Raw genomic sequence first — 20,844 nt, forward strand, 5'->3', positions numbered from 1 at the left:
AGTAGAAGACTCCAAAGCACAGACACACTCATGGAGAAAACGGAGAGGTCTTGCATTGCTACGAATTTGGGAACGACGAATTAAGTTGTAAATCAAGTGAGTTATTTAAAATTATACACCAGTACCCATCTTACATAAATCAGTTCGTAGACACAAAGGCACAAGTATATGGAATACGTGGTCCCTGCACTGTTTTCCTAGACAGTGTTTCATGCTCAAATAGGTTTGGGAAATGCTGTCTTTTCCTTTGGGACATCAAAATGCCCATTAACATGTAAAGATGCCCAGTATTTTCCCATTGATTTGACCTGGGAGAGCCTTTTGGAGAAATTGGTGATCTACGATCCTGGGAAGACGTCTTAGTAAGCACTGCTCTCAACTTATCTTAAGTCTTAATTTTACCCGTTCACTCACCTACTCAAAATCCTTCACTGAGTTTCAATGGATCTTTAGATTTGGTTTTCAGAGACATTTCTTTTTTAAGAGCCTCCGCAATGCAACCTGCCCTAGTCATCAGTCGTCACTGTTTCCCTGTGTAGCTCCTTTCCTTCAGCTACGTCACACTCTTCACTGTCCTGAACAAGATACATTCTTGTTGCTAAGTGTAATTCTCAACTCCCCGTGGTCTCTACACGCCCACAAACGAGGTGGCCATTTGGGTTCTACTCTCCCAGAAATGTCACAGAGCTGCCCCGGACCATTCCAGCTCCAACCAGCTGTTCTCTGATAACACACGAGCATGTCACCCACTTACAAGCTGGCTTCTGTGGTGCTTTGCCACGGCAGGAATGATGCCAATATGTTTACACATCATTCAACAAATCCAAATTCCGGTGTTGAATGATTGTATTTTGCCTTAGTTTTATGTTACTTTCAGTGGCTGGCTAAATGTCTACCCCTAAAAATGAAGGAACATGTGCACTTTTCTCAGAGTAGAAACTTTACATACATTGGGAATGACTGCAAATTTTAAAACGAAAGAGGCAGAACACAGCCCACAGGACTTCAGTGGGCGGCAGCAAGACATCAGTTTGACTAAGTTAGTTTGTTAGAGAGCACGTCACAGTGTTCACTGTTCACAAGTCCCAGGACGTACTATCTCTATTTATCATGTAAAAAATTTGGTATTGGTGTGACGTATTTGGGAAGAATTGTATGCGTGTGTGTGAGATTTCTTTTAAATAGCAAGATTCCATAATTAAAGGGACAAAAACATGGCTGGACAATACACCTGTCACTTGTTGAGCCAAGAAAGACATGCAAAAGCCCCTCAAATCTGAAAAGGAGACAGAAAGCACAGTAGGTAAAGAAAAGCTGAAGTTCAGCTAATTTGTCCAATGCAACTCCTACAGGATATTCTTGCCATGGGAAAATAGGTAATATTCACCCTCAGGATACTCAAGCACAATACATCCTTGAAAAAGTCAATTTACTAACTTTATGAAAGATGTTACAAACTGATAAACCGTAAAAGGACCAAACTGTCTCATTTAGACTGAAGTTAAGGCAATTACACTTTCTGATAGTGGTCTTTATCACTGCTCCTAAGATCTGTGCAATCACCCGTCAACCTGCACTTAGTGGTCTAATTAAGGTTAAATATTTTCAAAATTGTATTCCAGAAAGAAAGCTATTGATAGGCTATCTTTATGTGAGAAAACTAATTTTCTCCATGGTCATTAATTACTGTGATATACTGAATGGTATATATAAATATAGGTATATATATATATATATATATATATATTCCATTTAATGCATGTATTTATATGTTATAAAATATATATTATACATAAGTATATATATGTGTACACACTCAACTTTTTATTCCATAAAAGCAACATGTAAGATTTTGGGGGGATAGATTATGTAGTTGTACAAAAAGCCGTCTTTTTCCAGAAAACATTAGGCGATGTGTCTTTCCTATTTCTCTGTAACTCCCTCTATTCTGGCCAAATGAGCCACTACGGAGTCTAAAGATCTGTAATGAATGGTGACTGTTTTTCACTTTTATGCTTTTCATGCCAACAGCATAGCTGGTGCCGGGAAGAAACTGATTTCTGTTCGGTCCTAGACCTAAATGTCAGTATTCATTCAGTTGGCTTAGCCTTTCCAAAGAATAAAACCACTCCTTTGTCACGTGAAAGAAACACTAGCAAACAAAACTGTCACAAGAGAGATATAATTCCCTAAAATGGAAAAAGAAACGACTTTGTGAGAATGGGAGCTTTTCCAAAACGTAAAGGAGTAAGACTAGTTGAGGGGAGGGGGGACAATGGGAGGCGTCGGCACTACCCCCATCCAGCCAGGCCCCGCGGTCAGCCTCCGGTGGGGGGGGGGGATAAGCAACCAGGGTGCTCACCACCCACCCCGGCGCCACCCCCTCCACACCTGCTGTTCCCTCGCCTGCTCATTCCTTCAATCAAAGCCACTGAGCTCAGTGGGGTGTAGCGTGACTGCAGTTGGACCTGCCCCAGGGCAGGGGGAGGGCCTGTGCAGGCTGGGGGCAGCTGGCGTCACTCTGGGGAACAAAGGAGTCAACTCAGGGTTCAAGCAGTGACAGGGCAGAGCCTGGGGACTTGGGAACAGACATTTGAGGAGTGAGAGACCATTCTTGCAGCCATCAGGACAAGGCTTCTCACTGCAACGGGCACACGGAAGGCACAGGTCTCCAGGCCAGGTCCCCCAGGCTTTTCCGTGTTGGAGGCACGGACACTGGCAGCGGACGCCGAGGCTTCCTCTGCTGGAACGGCACCTGTGAGCGCTTCAGAGGAGCTGAGGCCTCACCTGCCTGTACACCTGGCTGCCTTGGGGAGAGTGGGGAAGGGCAAGGGGGCCAGATTCTGGGGGGATTTGGGAGGGGCAGCCCCAAGCTTGCTGATGGACAAAGCGTCATGCTAACTAAACACTAGCACTTGTCATCTGCCTCTACAAGGACTGGATCACGTTGTCACCTGCCATCTAACTCTGCTTGGATCAAAGTGTGAGCCACTGCAGCCTCTGACCTCCAACACACCTGAAAGGAGTTCAGGAATGAGGCGCTCTGCTCTGGGAAAACTGGTGGACCAGGCCTTCAGACAGTTAGATATTTTCAGGAGATATTAGGAGCCCAAATTCTTGTGTCTCCTCCAATCTGGAAAAACACTGAATTCATCAGCGGTGACAACCGCTCCCCCTGACCTGCAACTAGCCTCTGCCTAGGTGTGTGCTTGACCGCGCACACAACCTCCTCTTCACTGAAACCACATGTAACACTGAGCTCTCCCCTGCCTCCTCAGAACAGCTTCTCACAGCTCTCTGGGACGCTGTCTCCTGGGCTCTAGTCCTCTTTTTGCCCCCGATAAAACTTAGCCCAAAACTCTCACGTTGTGTGGTTTTATTTTAGTCGACATCCCCTAAACAGACTCAGCAGTGGGGCCCTGGGGCTCCCCAGGCTTATGGCACCCAGCCCAGGAGACCCCAGGGGAAGGTGAGGTGGGGAACTGGGTGCCCCCGGGAAGGTGCCCCCTCATCAGGCAGGATTGGCCCCCCGTAAAGGTGGAGGGTCAGCAATGTGGGCGGGGTGAGTTCAGTGGAAATGGGAGCAGAGGATGTGCAGACTCCTTCGAGGTCTGCTGCCCCTGCTTTCCGAGGCCCCTCACTCCCTGCCAACCCCCTGCCCTACCCGCTTGATACCACAGTCCCGACTCCCAGCCCCGTTACCTCTCACACAATCACAGCACCCTGAGTCTGGTCTGCCCCGCACCTGCCACTAGCTCACCCACCCAACAAATGGTGCCTGGGATCCTTCACGGAGGCCACTGGGACAAGGACAACTGAGTAACACACATTTCCAAACCATGTAAGAGCTGGGGCTGACAGACGCTGGGCACAGGGCCGGGGAGCAGGTCCTTGCAGAGGGGTGACCTGCAGGTGGTAGGACAGGCCCCGGGAGTGCGATGGCAAAGGTTATGTGTCAGGAGACGCTGAGCTGCAAGCCACACAGGGCCGGCACCGCCACTCCTGGGAACACCCCTCCTGGCCACACTGCTGTCACATTCGACCTAGTCCCCTGCTATCAGGCCACAGTCCACCCTATGCTTAGGGGACATTCAGCTCCGAGTCCTTAGGGAGGCAAGTGCCTGCACGTGGCTGACATCATCCTGGGCGTTAGCAGCTGTGAAGGGAGCAGGTGGGGGCAGCAGTGATGACTTCTCACAGGTGCCCCTTCCCCACTCGCACTAAGGCACGTCCCAGACACGAACACTGCTCCCCGCCCAGCAGTGGAGAAGGCGCCGTCCTCCCCCGACCTTCACTCTCATTTAGATGTTTGTATGGCCGACCCCAGCAAGGACCGCTCCTGGCCCGGGCCCAGGGCAGCACAGAAGTGACCTTGCACTTGCACCTGTTGACCACGTCCCAGGCTCGGGGTGGATGCCCTGGGTTTCCATCCTGCCTGCACCTAACTGCAGGACACCACCCTTCCCCCTATGGGCTGTGGTCCCCACAAATGGGGGTCCCCAGGAGCTCTGGTCCCCTAGGGTTGTGGCATCCCTGCCCTCTGAGGGGCTGGGTCTGCACCGCTGTCTCCCGTGGTCCCGCAGCCTGCAGCCCTGGCCCCTCCAGAGAACCAGCTGTTCGGGCTGGCAGCCAGGAGGCGGGCAGCTGCTGGACTCACTCAAAACTTGCAGGATGGCAACGCAGGCTCTCTGGCCTCGGCCTCTCCCCCATCAAGTGTCCCCTGGCTCCGCAGTCTCTGGTGGCGACAATCAAGGGAGCATGCACGGGCTCCTGACCTCCAGCAGAGGGACAGGAAGCTTCTCCTTGCCACTTTCCCCATCTCTGTATTACCAGCTTCCCATGCATTTTATCATTTAATCTTAGAAATAATCCACAGCTCAGCTCTGTAAAGAAAACTGAGGCTCAGAGAGGTGGGAGGATTGCCGGACGCCACACAGCAAGACAGTAGGAGGGCCAGGATTCCAGTTTTTATTTGTCTCACCATCTCACATCCCCTCCACATCGCCAAAGCCTACAACATTTGAGCAGTGAAATCAGGACTGGGAATCACAGACCTGAAACGAACCCTCAAGGATGGTCTAACACCCAGACCAGATGGAGGGGGCCCTCCCTAAGGCCCATTCAACACGAGGGCGAAGCCCGATCAACGGAGGTCTCCCAGGCCATTTGCAGAGCTTTTCAGGCTGCCCTGGGCATCAGCCAAGGACTGGCCCCAAGCAGGACATGTGGGTTGTGGTCTCTGACTGGAGGACCCTCACTTGCATCTTAGGCACACCCTGACCTGGCAAACGTCAGGGGATCCTTGGCCCTCCTTCTTTCAGTTACACCTCTAGGACACATCCTCATATACCCACAACATCTGGAAGTTCTTCCCCATGTCTGACTGAAATCCTTCCTGCTGCAGAGGACACCTATTACCATCTCTGCAACACAAGCAGGTCCTTCCTTCCTCGAGCACACAGTGACCGCTCCCACATGTGGGAGACCATTTGCTGCCTCTTGTCTGAACTTCAGAAACTTGGAATACCTGGGTCACGGATCCAGGCCCCCACTCCTGGGCTCAAACCTGAGGAATCTAGGTCAGTGACATCTGCTCCTCCCCACTCCCCAGGTCCAGGGTGACAGAAGGAGCTGGGGCAGGGGCCCCTCCCAGCACCAGGAGCTTGGAGCTCCTCCCTGCCTGAGGTGAAGGGGGGTTGTAGGGGGCCCCAGGCCCCTCAAATCAGGGCTCCCAGAGAAGAGGCTGTGCCTCCCTCATCAGACCAGGGTCTCCAGGAAGGCCCAGCCACTGCCCACTCCTCTGCAGGCCACCAGGTCCTCACTACAGGCTCCTCCCACCCCACTCTGGCCAAAGCCCCCATGTCACCAAACCCCAGGGACAACCACCTGTCCCTTTCGCTCCGCTTCTGAGCTCCTCTTCTGCCCTCAGTCAGCACCCCAGGGCCTGACCCTGAGCTGGGACCTGAGTTTCCTCTGCCGCTCCCCAGCCCTCGGATCCCTTGGTCAGTCAAGAATACAGCCAGCAACCTCCTTCCACCCCCACGCCACCCTCATCCACCCACCTCACTCCCTGGACAGCCGGCCTCCCGATCCCACATCCCCCCGATGCCAAGTTGTCCTCCACAGCGTGTTAGGCCAGTCACTGCCATGGTAAGCTGCCCCTCCGGTGGCTGTCCAAGGCCTGCACACCCGCCAGCTGCATACCACCTGCGGGTCCTCCCACCACGTGATGGCCCTATTTTCCTGCTGGCATCATCCTCTGGGAGGGCAGTAACAGAATCTGGCTTGCTCACCACGCTGCCTGCACCCCAGTAGGGGCAGAGTGCCCAGCTAAGACTTGCTATGCAGGGACAAGTGAGGCCCTATGGCCGGGCAGCATGGCCCTTCTCTGCCCCTGCAACCTGGCGGCAACCTCCAGGACCCCCCCCCCCCAATCATACCCACACGCCCATCAGCAACCAGCCTTCATGTCAAAATGCACTGAGACTCTCACTGCTATTTTCCATTCCATGGCCACCACCCTGGTGGGACCCACTGCCAGCCTCCGCCCTGCCTGCCTCTGCCTGTACCCAGCAGAGTGCCATCATCTGAAATATGACAGGACACATGCTCTGCTCAAAACTTTCCTGCTGCTCCCTCCTCACTCAGAGGAAAGGTCATGCTGCCCTCAGGGACCCCACAGGCCCAAGCAACTGGCCCAACTTCCCTGACCCTCCCCACTTCCCCCCTTGAGTACACCCATCCAGCCACACTCAGACAGGGAACCCCAGCTCCCTGCAACCCCGCCCTCGGAGACCTGCCTCACTCCGACTTCAGCCCCTATGCGGGGCCACAGCCTTATCCTGGTGTCTCCTCAGGTGGTCACTAAGAGAAAGCAGCCTGGCTCCTGTCACCAGCTACCAGAGGGCAGTAGCCTGGCCCCTACCCAGCTCAGAACGCCCCCCCAGGGGACCTCTCCTGGGGCCCCGGTGTGTCAGAGCCTGGGAGGAGGCTCAGCCTGCAGCCCCCCTGCCGTCCTGCTCCCTGCAAAGCTCCCTGCTGGTCCAGCCCAGCCCCATGAGGGGGAGCTGGACAGCCGAGGCTACTGCGGGCCACTCAGGGCTGAGCTGCCTCCCCTGTGAAGTAGGCACACATCTTCACCCCGCGTGCTGTTCAGGGAGACAACAGGGATACAGGGCTCAGCACAGGGCCCGGCACGCTCATGGGAGATCAGGCGACAGTAACACAGACTGTGCGTGGAGAGTGCAGCCTATCTGCCCGCCCACTGAGCCTGGGCCTTCTCGGCATTCAGGATGTCTCGCGCAGGCCCGCAAAGCAGGTGTTACTATAGGACTGTGGGCATCAGGGTCCCCCCGGGGTTTGATGGGCTAATTCACACTGGAGTGGGAAGGACTCATATCTGTCCTCCCACACAGCACAAAGAAGCCAGGATGGGCGCAGCTAGCCCCAGTGACGGAACAGGGAGTGGGCAAGGTGTCTCTATAGACAGGGGCTTCTAGGAGCCCCTCTAAACGCCTCAGCTGGGCCTTTGGGCTCCCGAAACCACCCATGCCAGGTACAAGTGCTGCTAAATCACGCTTCACACGTCCAGAGTGCCAACCTCCCACCTCTGCCTATCGACTTCCAAGCCACAGACCAAGGCTTCTGCTGCGTTGCCTCCTCCAGGGAACCCACCTGGATGAGCCGTGAGTTCCTGAGCAGTGCACCTGGCTCCTCCAACAGGTCCTGCCCGGCTGCTGGGCTGGGGCTCCCTGCCTGGGGCCCACCTCCCGCAGCAGCAGGAGCTCATCAGGGCTCTCAAGTCCCCCCGCAGTCCTGGCGGCCCTGCCCACACACACCAGCTGGGATGGAGCTGCTCGGGGCTCAGAACACAGGTGCCCTCTCCTGACTCCAGGTCTTTATCTTGGCCGTTCCCTCTGACCGTATCCCCTCCTGTCCCCTGGCTGACTCAGCTTCATCCTTCAGGGCTCTCCTGAGGCCCTGCCATCTCCTGGCAGCCTCCTCAACCTCCCACTTTGTGCCCAGCTCCCATCTGACCACTAGCCTGTGAGAACCCCCGTCCGCGGGCAGGCCAATGTCTGCTTCCCCAGATCAGTGCCATGTCCTCTCTGTTGGACGGTCTAGGGGCAATGCTTGTGACCCGAGAGGATCCTGGGGGGTGGAGAGGTGACTGACTTCGGTCTTGCTAAGTAAGCTGCTGGGTGAAAGCCATGCACCCTCAGGCGCGTTCCTGCCCATGGGGGGCAGGCTCTCCAGGCACTGACAATGTCTAAGGCTCACTTAGCAACCACGGGTCTATGACCGATCTCCTGGCTCCCACGTGGTGCCGGCCATGCTCTGAGTCAGAGCTTCCAGCCGCTGGCCTGTCCCAAGGGTGGAAACCTAGCCATCCTCAGGGTCTAGTGGCTCTTCACCTGACCCACCCCACCCACCAGGGCAGGGCCACAGAGCCAAGGCAGCCTGCCAGGCAGAACAGGAACCCAGCAGAAGGGGGGCCCCTAAGCTCCCCAGCCCTCCAAAGTGGTCTGCACTGTGGGTGCCAGGGTCCCACAACCCCAGGGCACCTGCTGACTCTGCCCAGCTCAGAGGCCTGCACCCCTGCCTGAGCCCTTTGTCCCTCACTCAAACCTTTACCTGGTGCACCTCTGGCCCAGCTCTGTCCAGCCTGCCACCTACTCATGCCAGCTGTGGGGCCAGCCCCTCGACACCCACAACCCATCACGCTCCAACCACTGGCGCAGCTGGACCTCAAGCCGATAGGTCACTCACTCAGCAAGTGCATCCCTGGCCGGCCTGCTCAGGCTTCATGCTGGGTGCTGGGCACCTGCATGGGCGCCAGTAGATCCCAAACCTCCTCACCTTCACCAGCCCAGCTCTGTCTCCTCCACCTTCCCAGACTACGTGGCCCCATGAGCGCTCCCCTCTTCCCTCCCACCCAGCCCCCTCACCTACTCCGCCTCATTAATTGCCCCGGGTGTGTCCTGGTTCCCATGAGGAGGGGGGCTTCATATTGTAACAGAGAACAAATCTGCCTCCACATTGGATCTGCTCTTTTAGTTTTAACCACTGGGCCGGGCCCTGTTTTCCAGGCTCAGTCTTGCCAGCTCTGCACCTTTTGGGAAACAATGTTGCCTTTAGCCTGAAATAGACAGGAGAGCCTACTCTCAGGGCTCTGACCTCTAAGGATGTCAGCACTTCTGCACTTCTGCAGAGATGGCAAATTGCAAAACAGAATAACCTTTGCTTTGTTGGAGGTTTACCGGAACACCAGGGCCTGACCCACATGGACAGCTGCAAGAACAAAGCATTCCTACAGCAGGAAGTTTGCAACAACGAACCCCACCCACTCTCTCTCTCTTTTGTTTTTGTAACAGGAGCCTGTATTCTGACTGGAGCAGGATGGTTCTCCAAGACACTGGTCTGCTATCCTCTCGGTCTCCTGCCTTTCCAAATAAAGTCACTATCCCTTACCCCAACAACTCGTCTCCCGATTTACTGGCCTGTTGTGCAGCGAGCAGAACGAGTTTGGACTCGGTAACAATTTCCCCCGAATTGCTGAGGCAACCCCCAACGCCACCTTAACTGTCACCACAGCGTCCACCCTCATGGTCCTCACTGAAACCACCATCAGCACCAGCACCACCACCGTTACCACTGCCAGCACCAGCGCCACCAGTATGATGACCTCATCACCATCACACACCGCCACCATTACCACTCCCAGCGCCCTGCAGCTGCCCTGCGCACCCTCCACCAGTGCAGGCATCCTCCCAGAGCTACCCTGCGCTGTTCCCCAGACTGTCCAGCAGATCCTGTGAGCTCAAGGCTGTCCACACTCGCTGCTTACCCTGTCAGGCCTCACCCCTGACACTCAAGTCACTTGGGAACACCCCACTCATAGAACTGCATGCCCCTACCACTGACACACACGGGGCCCGCAGGGGTCGGAAAACACAGGGACCAGACGCAGCCCTGCAGGAGACTCCTGTGCCCTAAACTCCACCCGGGAATGCTCCCCACACCCAGATGCCCCCTGCCCCTGCCACAGCAGTGTATCCCTACCCTCACGCACATGTCTGTGATGGTCCCACCACACAGGACCCCGCCCAGCCCCCTAGACACCAGGGAAACCACTGGCCCAGCAGCCGCCAACAGTACCCTTTAGCCAGCATGGGAGAAGTCGGGCTGGGAACTGGCTGGCTCTGACAGTGAGCTTGGACACCCTTCCTCTTGCCCCCCTTGGCCTGCCTCTTCACTGCCCTCTCCAAGGAAACCAGGGACAGGGATGGGGCAAGGCTGTTAAGGGGCCCAGGACATGCACTTGGGTGAGGACCCCAGGGAGGGGGCTAGGCCTGGGTCCTGAGTGTCCCCCAGGACACTCAGGACGCAGGGCTGGGGTCTGCCCAGGCAGGGACAGAGCACAGACTGGCATGATCCATGGGGCCACCCTGGGCCTGTCGATGGCACTACGTGCCACAGTCTCCTAAGCCAGGCCGGCCTAAAGGTGCCTGGAGTGAGTCAGGTTTTGAGATAGGACCCAACAGACTGTGCGGGAAGGTCACACCCTCCACCAGCCAGTCCCAGTGTCTGCTCTGCCAGCTCAGTGAGGGTGCCAAGTGCCCACTAATTAGGGAAACCCCAACCCAACAGAACAGGAGCCACTTAAAGGACTTCTGAGACCTTTTATGGTTGCCGTGCATGTGAACCCAGGAGAACAAGACACGGTGGGTATGAACTCTACCCTTCCTGGAGCCCACGTGGGATTAGCGTCAGGCAGAACACCTCCTGAAACGCTGGCATAGCAGGAGGAGGGCCATGGAGGGTGTCTGCCCCAGGCCTGGCCTGTATGACGTCCCTATGCTGCGCCTCACCTCCACTGTTTTCAAGTGATTGCACAGCAGGTGATTTCGAAGGATCTTGCCAGCTCTCACTTTTGTGCTCTATGTAACTCTGGGTTATTCACTTTTAAAATGGGAACTGCACAACACATGCAGCCGCCATGAGTGAAAGACCCAGCGAGCTGTCCGATCAGAACCACAGGAAGTGAACTCCCTGGATGTGCTCCTGGCCTTCCTTAACCCCGGCACCAGTCCATTCTCCTGGGCCCGTCCTCCACCCACCCACCCAAACATCTGGGAATTCTGCAAACATCCCCTTTCCCTTCCTAATGGCCCTGCTCCCAAGGACCTCACTACCATCGGCCAGCCTGGTGAAGGGGTGTTGGGGGAATGGGGACGTGAGCCCTGTTGGGAGAAGTCACCTCATGTGTACATGTTGAGCCCGTGTGTGCAAGTGTGTGTGTACAACTGGGGGTGAGACAGGCAGGGGTTTTCTGCTGTGGGTGGAAACCTCTGACTCAGATGTTCCAAGACGAGCATGTCACATGACTGACAGTTGCACGGGGCTGGAAGAGGGGGCGGCCCTCCAAGCACATAACACGTGCGTAATTACACACGAACGCACACAAGTGACTACAGATGAGACACGGGATCAGGGCTCAATGTGTAACCAGGATCAAGACTCAGAGTGTGACCAGTGACCAGGACTCAATCTGAGTCCGGAATCTAGGCTCCATCAGTGATCAGGGACAGAGTCTATGGATCAAAACATCAAGTACTACTCAGATGACGGTCACATCACTGATGGCGCTCAGCCCCCAGCGGCCCCCCCAAACACACAAACTTCTGGAGACACGTGAGAACTTTTCTCACCCAAACACACACAAACACAGGCCCATGACAGCACAGACCCAATCTCTGGACTCACTGGTGGAAGCAGACCTGGGGTCCTGTCCCTGGTCCCCACTTTAGGAAACACTTGATTCCTCTGAGCCCGTTTATGTGAGGAGTGGCTACTTGGGCATGGAAGGAGATTCCGTCCAGCAAAGACCAGAGCAAAGGGGGAAGACTGGGGGAGGGGCAGCGACAGACCCCACCCTCCCCTGCCCAGCCCTGGCCTTTGGCCCCAGGCTGTCCAGTTCTGGATCAGATACCGCACTCCTCATCCTGAGCTGGACCACGGTCCTTCCTAAGCCTCGGCTTCCCCCGATGTAACAGACATAGTTAGCCAGGCTCCTAGGGCCGTGCCCAGGACTGAACAGGGAGCTTGTGGGCAAAATGTGTTCTGGGGCACCTTCCCGCTGGCCTCAGAGCCCTGGGCCCAGGCACAGAGACCCTAACAGTGTCATCCACTCAGAGGTGACCTGCGGTGGGCAGTGGGTGGGCCCCCCACACCTGAGGTGGAGGCCATGGCCAGTGCTAAGCACCCCAGGGACCTGGCTGCAGCCCACTCCCCATCACCTCTCTGCCCCCACCTGCAAGCAGGCTGACTCTGGTCCCGAGGATGGGAGGGTGAGGCTCCCAGAGGGTGGTATCTGCCCCAGGTCACACAGCCCTGGGGACTGCGAACTTCACACTCCCTGGGCTGGCCAGACTGCTCACAGCCTGCTGCCCTGGGGGCCAAGGGGCTGGGTCCACATCTCTGGAAAGAAATTTACCACCAAGATCTTGAAACTGTTCAGCGGACTCAATGCCTAGGGAACGATCAGAAATGTGAGCAGAGCTGTCTTAGCGAGGGTGCTGGGCCACTGGGTGAATGGGCACCCCCAGGGCACTGCAGGCAGCCTTCCAACAGCCAGTGGGGAGGGTTTCTGGCCTGTGGGGAGGGGCTTGTGCTGACATCAGGGGCCAGATTAAACGGACCTGCAGTCGCAGTGTAACCTCCCACGATGGCCAGCCTGGGCCCTACAAGCACGTGGGCCCTCTTTCTTCCTTTTTCTTTTTTCAACCTTTTTTGATACTCCACTTTGAACAAAGAGCTTGCACCATGTGCAAAACCCAGAGAAAAGCAGTTGACAGCAACCAAAGCCAGAGAGCCAGTTTCCCAAGGCTATGGGGTCCGCCCCTGCTCTCCCCCAGCCCAGGCCTCTGCCCCAGCCCATCTTCACAACCGCAGACCCAGAGTTGGAACGGGCAGTGGACTCTGCTATATGGCCCTGGACACTCCCACCACAGGGTCTTTGTACTGCCTGTTCCTTCTGCCAAAATGCTTGTCCCCAGACAGCCACGTGCAGTGCTGTCAGGCCTCTGCTCAAGCACCACCCCAGAGAGGCTTCCATGAACCTGCCCTGAAAGGCACCTCACCCCACCTGCCACTCGGTACACTGGCTCCACTTCCTGGCCTGTGCCATGACCTGACAGTTTCACAGGGATCCATACGTTCCCACTTTCCTGTCCCTCCTCACTGGGGATCAAAGGAGGCTGAGGTCTTGAGTGATTACTGACCACCGACAAGGCAGTCCTCCTAGAGCAGTACCTTGTCAGGGGTCAGTAATCACTGAAGACCAGATGGATGGATGGGAGGATATTTGGGTATGCGGATGGGTGGGTGGATGGATTGATGGACTGGGGGGCTGGATGGGTGGATGAGTGAGTGAATGGGTGGACAGGTAGGTGGGTGGATAGCCAAGGGAGAGGATGGATACAAGGTGGGTGGGTGGATACTTGAGCAGGTGGACAGATGGACAGGTGGATGGAGGATGCACGGATGATGGTCACATCCCTCCCGGACAACTTCCATAGTTGCTGACACGCAGCCCTACAAACTGGCCCCACGCCCCTTGCAGCCTCCCCTCCGGCACCCATCCATCCTCCTCTCCGAGGTCGCCTACTTGTCCTGGCCTCACGTTCCTCCTGTACCCTCTAACTTCCACACCTTTCCTCAAAGTGTGTTTCTGCCTAAAGACCTTCCTCCTCTTCTCCGACAGAAAAACACATCCTCCTCTAGGGTCAGCCAGTGTGGGAGCCTCCCTGACCTCCCTGACCTCCCTGACACACCTCCGTCACTGCACCACGCTCAGCAGTAGGGACTTGGTCCCACGCACCCCCCGGCCCATAGGCGGGCCTGGGGACCGGTGGAACCAGGGATGAGAGAGGTGGGTGGTGACAACGACATGCAGCTCATACAGACCCACCCCAATGGACACCAAACCTCTAGGGGGGAGGCCCAGCCACCACCAGGCCCATCTGGCACATTGGGACTCGGTCACTAAGTTCTCTCCCACCCTATCACCGCAAAGTCCGACCTTCCTCGCCTCTGGATGCTGCCCCCATTATGGGGCTTTTGCACAAACTCTCCTCTGTTACTACGTAGCCCCCCACCTGTCTCTTTGCTTCCTTGTGTCTGAGAGGACACCTGGTTCTGGGCACCCATGCAGGACCCTGTAACTCTAAATCGCTGTCTGGTCAGTCCAGCCCGGTGCCCTGTGCCTCTCGTTCCCCCTGCTGCAGCGCCTGGGCTGGTGCTACCGCCTGACAAGGAACTGGCCAAGGGCCCCAGGAGCCCCCCCATCTGCTTCCCATCTGATCACTCGGGGCCTCACCCTGCTGTGCCAGTCCTTGGCGGTGCTCTTGCAAAGCTACACCACCTCCCGGTAACCTGGCAGGTGTTGGGGGGACCACCACACCCCTCTGGATCCCCAACTGTGGACTTCCCTGGGTGGGGTGGTAATCCAGCTGGGAGGGACCCTGCCGCCTTAGACCCTCACCTGGGCAGGGAGACCGTGCAGGACGGACGGAGTGGAGGAGTCAGCGGCCGCAGAACCTGAAGGCTACGCCCCTCCACTGCTAGGTCGGCCTTCCCACAGGCCCACGGCCCTGAGGACACAAAGCGCAGATGAACTTGCAGGTCAGTTTCAGCCCACAGTCTGGCTGGTGGTGCCCACAGTCTGGTTGGTGGTGCCCTGGGAGGGAGGGGGAGCTTTCAGGCCACCTGCCGGCCCTACGGGCCCCACCCAACCATCACTGCACGGCCCAACCTGTGCCCAGCACTCTGCCTACCCTCTTCTTGCAGAGTAAGAGTTTGAGGGGGAAGAACTGAGACCCAGCGCGGGGAAGGGACTAGCTCAGGCACCCAAGCCCTGCTGTGTGGCCTTGGGCAACTCCTGTCCCCTCTCTGAGCCCGGATGGGGAGCAATAGCTAAAGCCCAGTTCTAGATGCCCTGGTAGCCACTCCAGCGTCTGGATCACCTCGGAGACCGCCTCCCCAAGCCGTCCACACTGAGCCTTTGCCAGCTGCTCCCGGGCTTGGAAGATCGAAGGGTTGGGTGCCATCACTTGCAGGTACCAAGGACTTCCCATGCCAAGAAAGTCCTCTGCAGTCCCCAGTCATGGCCATGGATGGCTTACATCCGCACAGTGTGCCACTGGGGACACAGGGTTATGTCAGAGTACAGAGGGCAGAGGAGGACCCTGGAGAGATGGGCTAGGCTGGGTAGGAGACCCCTGTCCCAGCCTGACCATTATCTGGATGTTTGGGTAGCCGATAGAGACACAGCGGATGTAGGTGGGGGCTCCCAGTAGGCGATTCCCTCCTCGTCCAGCTCACAGCATCACAGGATGAGACCTGGGGAGACGGTGGGTCAGCTCTGTCTCCCGATTCGCAGGTGGGTGCCCACCTCAAGCACAGGCGTCCCACCCATGGCTCCCAGGCACAAGCCCCTCCAGGTGGAACCCTTAGCGCCAGAAGCAGACACTTGCCCGTGGACACATTACAAATGACCCAGCACAAGGGACAGGCCTCCCTAGGTTTCTTTCATTCAGAACATTTCTGAGCAAATGCTTCAGGTCGGGCACTGCACCAGGTCCTGGGACATGGCAAGAGCCACACCTTCAGGGACCCCACCTGCGTGGGGGCAGAGACCTTTCCTATCCCAGAGCCCTGGCAAAAACCAATAGCCCGGCAGGTCCTGCTCAGTTCCACCCACGGGGCCAGGGGACCCGATGGCCTGGGTGTGCCGCAGGCAGGCACTGGGCAGCCTTGGGGCCGACCGACGTCAGGTGTCGACTGCCTTAAACACGGGCACAGCCTGTGACCCAGAACTTACTCCCAGGGAACCAGGCACAGTTGCACACACACACAGCGATGACCCTAGGCGACTGCCACAACCCTGTCACCCAACAGAAGCCACAGGGCAGGATAGGACACCTGCTCCACCGCATGGTGCAGAATCAAAACGAGGGAAAACGTGGTCGTACACGCAGACAAAAGGTCAGACAAGTCACACCATCCCGCGACCTGGGTTTTCTTCACTTTACTTCCGTGGATTTGCAATATGCTACCCAGACATGTATTGTTCTGTAAACAAAACACGGCAGGGGGGCTGCAACCATAGCTGGGAACACACAGCCCCCACTAGGGGGAGGAGCCCTGGGGGGACAGGGAACCCACAATACCCAAAAAACCACGGGTTTTACAGAAAGTAAATAGAGGCTCAGGGAGGGTCACTTCCTGAATGTTGCAAAGCAAACACAACTCCAAACCTGTGTGCACTCTTCGAATGTGAGGGGCAAAGGACATCAACGCACTGATGTGCCAAGCCCCTTCTGGGAGCGCTCTCTGCCTTTTCCACACCCCCCATCACTCCACAGGGCTGCACGGGGATGAAGACCACCACGTCCACAGCCGACTTCCCACTTAGTGGTCCTGCATGCCCACGGCTACTGTGTTAACGTCTCTGTGCCTCAGTTTCCCACGTGTCAATGGGTGGCTCCCTAGGGCACTGCACTAAAGGGCTTCATGCAGGCACTGGCTCCTGGTGAAAGCTCAGGACACGGTGGTCCTGAGCCCCCGTCCCCTCCCACCTGTACAGCCTCGGCTTCAGGGCACGGGCTGCCTGGGCATGGTCTGGCCGTGTTACCTGCGCTGACAGCACCTTGGACCAGAATCTCAAGGACAGGAGTCCCCCACGACACCCAGCCCTCAGTCCTCACCTGTGGCACTGTGAGGACATGGGACTGCGGCCACCTCTCTGACCAGGACCTCCTCCCAGAGCACAGCACCGAAGCTGTCCTCGTCACAGATCTCACAGGGCTCTGCCCAGGGGCCGGGACGTGAGTGGGGGTGGGGACAGGAAGAGCAGGGGACAGCTGGTAGCAGGGCCAGGAAGGCCAAGACCCCTCCAGGAAATCCACCATCACAAGGGGAAGTCATTTCCCAGGAGAGCTGAGCCCCAAGCCCACCCAGTCTCTCAGGATGCCCCTCCCCAGAGTCCAGCTATGGGGTGGGGGGACCCTCACCGGGACACTGCCGGGTGCTGCATTGCTGGTGCTCATCTTGGGGGCGCTGGCTGTGCTCCCAAAGGGCCCCAAGCAGGCATGCTCCCCCTACTGTGTGCCACCACCACATGTGACACTGCATCTGCTCCCTGACGCCCAGAGTGCCACTTCCCGTCCACTGTGGGATGCCGCCACGCATAGAGGACAAGGAGGATGCAGGTACTGGAGCCACAGGGATGCAGACACAGGGATGAAACGGGCAGGAAGCCATGAGAAGAAAAATACTGAGACCCAGAGAGTAGAAGCCAAGCCCAGCTTGATACAGGATAAAACAAATGCCTCACACGCACTCGTCCCCTCACCATCACCCCACTGCCCCCGGCATCCCCAGGGACACTGCAAGGTCCCACAATGAGATGCCATGCAGTCTCGCCCCTCCCTTATGGTCCATGCCCACCAGGACGCCACCCACAGGTCCCTCGGCACGGCCCTGACCTGGGCACTGCTGCAGGAAGCAGTCTCGAGTTTCCACCCAGTGGCCCTGGCACTCGGCGCCCCTGTACCAAGGCCCGTTGCACACCCACGTGCACTGCTGCCGGCCCAGGGAGCAGCTGGCGGAGCATGGGCTCCAACTTGTCTTTCAGGGATGACCCCTCCCACACACGGAACTGGGACTCAGCAGCCCGGTGCTCAGGAGGCAAGTGTGGGCCGAGACAGGATTAGTAGTGGGCTGTGATGCAGAGGCTGGGCAGGGAGGGGCAGAGATGCCAGGGAAGTTGGGGTCCGGTGCCCACCCCACTTCCCCCTGGAGGCTTGAGGCCCTCCAGCTGTGTCTACAGGCAGCTGGGCCAGGGTCTCCACCGGCTTTGCATCCAGGTCCCCAGTGTGGGGGCTGGAAACAGAGCTGGAGCCCCAGCTAGGTCTAAAGAGTGAATGAATGAGTGAATGAACGAATGAATGAAAGACACCCCCGGCCATCCAGCACTGCCTTACACAACAGGGTGATGGGGTGATGGGGTCAAGCATGGTGCTCGGGCACGCTTTCCTGGGCACAGGTCCTCACGCCCCGCTGCCCTCTCCCCGTGGTCCTCGGTCCAGTTTCCTCTGAGCATCAGTCTCCTCCTCATCCCGCTCCTGCCCCAGCCATGACCTGTGAGCTCTTTCCCCCGCGCCCTCCAGGGACAGCAGGCGTGATCAAGCTGCTGCAGCTGCTGGCGGAGCACCAGGCTGAGCCTCCCCCACACCCAGCAGAGACTGGCTGCTGAGGGCCTCCAGGCCCCTCTGGCCACCCTCCTTTAGCCCTCTCCTAGGTCTTCTCCATCCTGGCCCTGACCCCCCAGCAGTCATGACCTCATGCCCCCAAAGGCCTGAGCCCCTTAGTAGCCCCAGTGCCACCAAGAACACGATGAGGGACAACCTCTAAATACTGGGGAGCCATTGAGGAGTGAGAAATGGAGAGGCCTCACATCTGGGGCCAGCACTCCAGGCTACGCCGATGGGCTCGGGAAGAGGCTGCTTCACCCAGGCTTTCAGTCCAAAGGCCACACTTAAGGTTCCCAGATCACTCCGTCTGCGAGGGACCCTGATGCCACCATCCTATTTACTCTCAAGGTCACCCTGAGGCCCCTGACCTCCCAGCAAAGCAGGGTCGGGGCAAACTCAACAAGGGCACAGAGCCTCACGAAGCACCTACTGTGGGCCAGGCTCAGGCCGGGCCAGGCACCCAGCATGTGCTGACGTGGTACCCATGTACCAGGAACCAAGGAGATGGCACTGCCAAGGCCCAGCTCTGGGACCCACATTAGATCTGGGCCACTACCACACCACCTACTCGGCCAGGGCTGGAGCAGGGGAGCTGAGCTGCCTGACGGCAGGTCACACCTGGCCTGGCAAGAGAGGGTCTTCAGTGCCACTTGGAGCCCAGCTTCTCTGTGGTTCCGGGGAGCAGACCCCACCTCCAGGGGTGAGACTGAGGACTGTGTAGATCCCAGAGGGTGGGCTCTGGAGCCAAAGGGACAGGGTCACGTGGTGGCCCACCACCCACCGCCATGGGCCCGTCAAGTACATCCCACCCTGGCCTCGCACCCCTCATCTGAGGACGGACTGATGCCTGAAATGGTAGGAGGTGACCGGTGTGGGCACGTTGCTGGGATCAGAGCTGATCCCAGGGAACCCACTTTGATGGCCAGCAGGCTCAGTGTCCAGGCACTCTGTTCTGAGGAGGGCGGCTGGAGAGGTGCAGAATCCCCTCCCAGCAGTCCCCGTGCCTGCGCTGGGAACTGACCATCAAGAGGGGCCTGATGAATGAACTGGAGACTAGGAAGGGACACCCCTAACTTCCCCTATTTGGAAGGTGGGGCTCCTTCTCCCTGCTGAGTTATGTAGCAATTGAGAATTCCACACCCCCCACACCCTCGCAGAAACTTTCCTCTCACAGAGCCCACCCTCCCACGGGCCCCACTTTCCCCTGAACCCAGAGGCAGAGCCCCTCTGCCAAACAAGGGACGGGTAGGAGGGGTGGCTCCAACCTTACTGGGGTGGGCGTGGACTGTGCTTGATCCCTGAGCTCCCAGCTGTGCAGCAGAGGCACAGGGAGGGCCACAGGGCAGGGGCAGGGCTGAGCTCTGCATGGACCCTGACTCTGGGGGCTGGGGGGGCCGAGGGGCTGGCTCTGAGCCACATCCTGGGTCTGGGCGCAATGCCTTGTGATCCCACAAGGGAGGCCTCTCTGCTCTCATTGTTCAGGTGGAAAGACGCGAGCCTGTCCACGTGAAGAGATGCCGTTTCCCCTATTGAGGAGGGCCCAGTGGGACTGGGCCCCCTAGTCTTCAAAGAAGGTTGCTCCCTCCAAGGTTGGTTCTCTGGGGAGCATCCTGGGCAAGCAGTCCTGACTCCCCCCTGCGCCTGCTCTGTGCTGGTCACCTCAGTACACAGAAGCCTTGAGTCTCAGTCCACCCGGGAACCAAGTGTTCACTTCACGTACAGCAGAGACAACTGAGGCTCAAAAAGGGGTGGTCCAGACAGCCAGGAGGGTCTGCCCTGGAGACGGTGTGGAGGCCCAAGTCTCAGAAGACAGGTAAAGCCAGGGTCTCAAGGATACTGCACAAATAGGAGTTCACTTTGAACTCGGAATGTCGTGGAAGAACCCTGGGGGCCGGGGTGCAGGAGAAGGGGAGCAGACCAGGCCTGAGGGAGGTCGGGGACCCCCAGGACTGCCTCCGTGCGCTCGGGACAGGGCAGGTGAGGGCTCTGAAGGTATGACGGCCGAGGCTACCCAGACATCGGGCCTTCATCACTGCCACTTCGCTCGGGTGACCGCAACAGCTCTGTGACCACGCCCATTTGGCAGATGCAGACAGAGAGGCCAAGTTACCCCCTAGGCTGACAAGGAGAGGAGCTGGGATCAAACCCAGGATCAGATTCCAAGTGCTCCGCTCGCTGGCCCCCAGACTAAGGCTGCCTGCCAAAGCCGACCACAGGGCCCCCTGCTTGGCACTCTAGACCTCAGTGGTTTCCCCTGCTGAGCCATCCCACCCCATCATGCTGAGACAAAGGGACAGAGGCCTGGGGTCCAGGAGACAGGACTGGAAGCAGGGCCAGGGTGGGCACGTCCTGCCCATCCCCCTTTGCTGCCCCAGCCCAGGTGTCAGGTGGAAGCCTGAGTGACGGGGAAACTGGCAGTGGGTGGGAGAGAGAGGATGCCCCTTGGTTCCCATGGCAACTGCTGCAGAGCTCAGTCTTTCAGGATAGACTCAGGTTAGGCCTCAGCTGCAAAAATACCCATTATTTC

At 57.7% G+C, this 20,844-nt stretch overlaps 2 protein-coding genes and 1 long non-coding RNA gene across 56 annotated transcripts in view; 1 reads left to right on the forward strand and 2 right to left on the reverse strand.

The window, feature by feature from the left end:
• Nucleotides 1-20,844, reverse strand: part of LOC106730443 (ankyrin repeat domain-containing protein 20B-like) — an 82,235-nt gene that overhangs the window by 56,504 nt on the left and 4,887 nt on the right. The window lies entirely within an intron of this gene.
• The window catches only part of LOC116656675, a 144,369-nt gene that overhangs the window by 8,763 nt on the left and 114,762 nt on the right, over nucleotides 1-20,844 (reverse strand). The window lies entirely within an intron of this gene.
• Nucleotides 522-16,960, forward strand: LOC116658947. Its single transcript, XR_004314166.1, has 3 exons — nucleotides 522-533; nucleotides 11,691-11,694; nucleotides 15,980-16,960. It is a non-coding gene; the product is annotated as an uncharacterized LOC116658947 (long non-coding RNA).

Source organism: Camelus ferus, chromosome 22 (assembly GCF_009834535.1).
Source record: "Camelus ferus isolate YT-003-E chromosome 22, BCGSAC_Cfer_1.0, whole genome shotgun sequence".
Lineage (NCBI taxonomy): Eukaryota > Metazoa > Chordata > Mammalia > Artiodactyla > Camelidae > Camelus > Camelus ferus.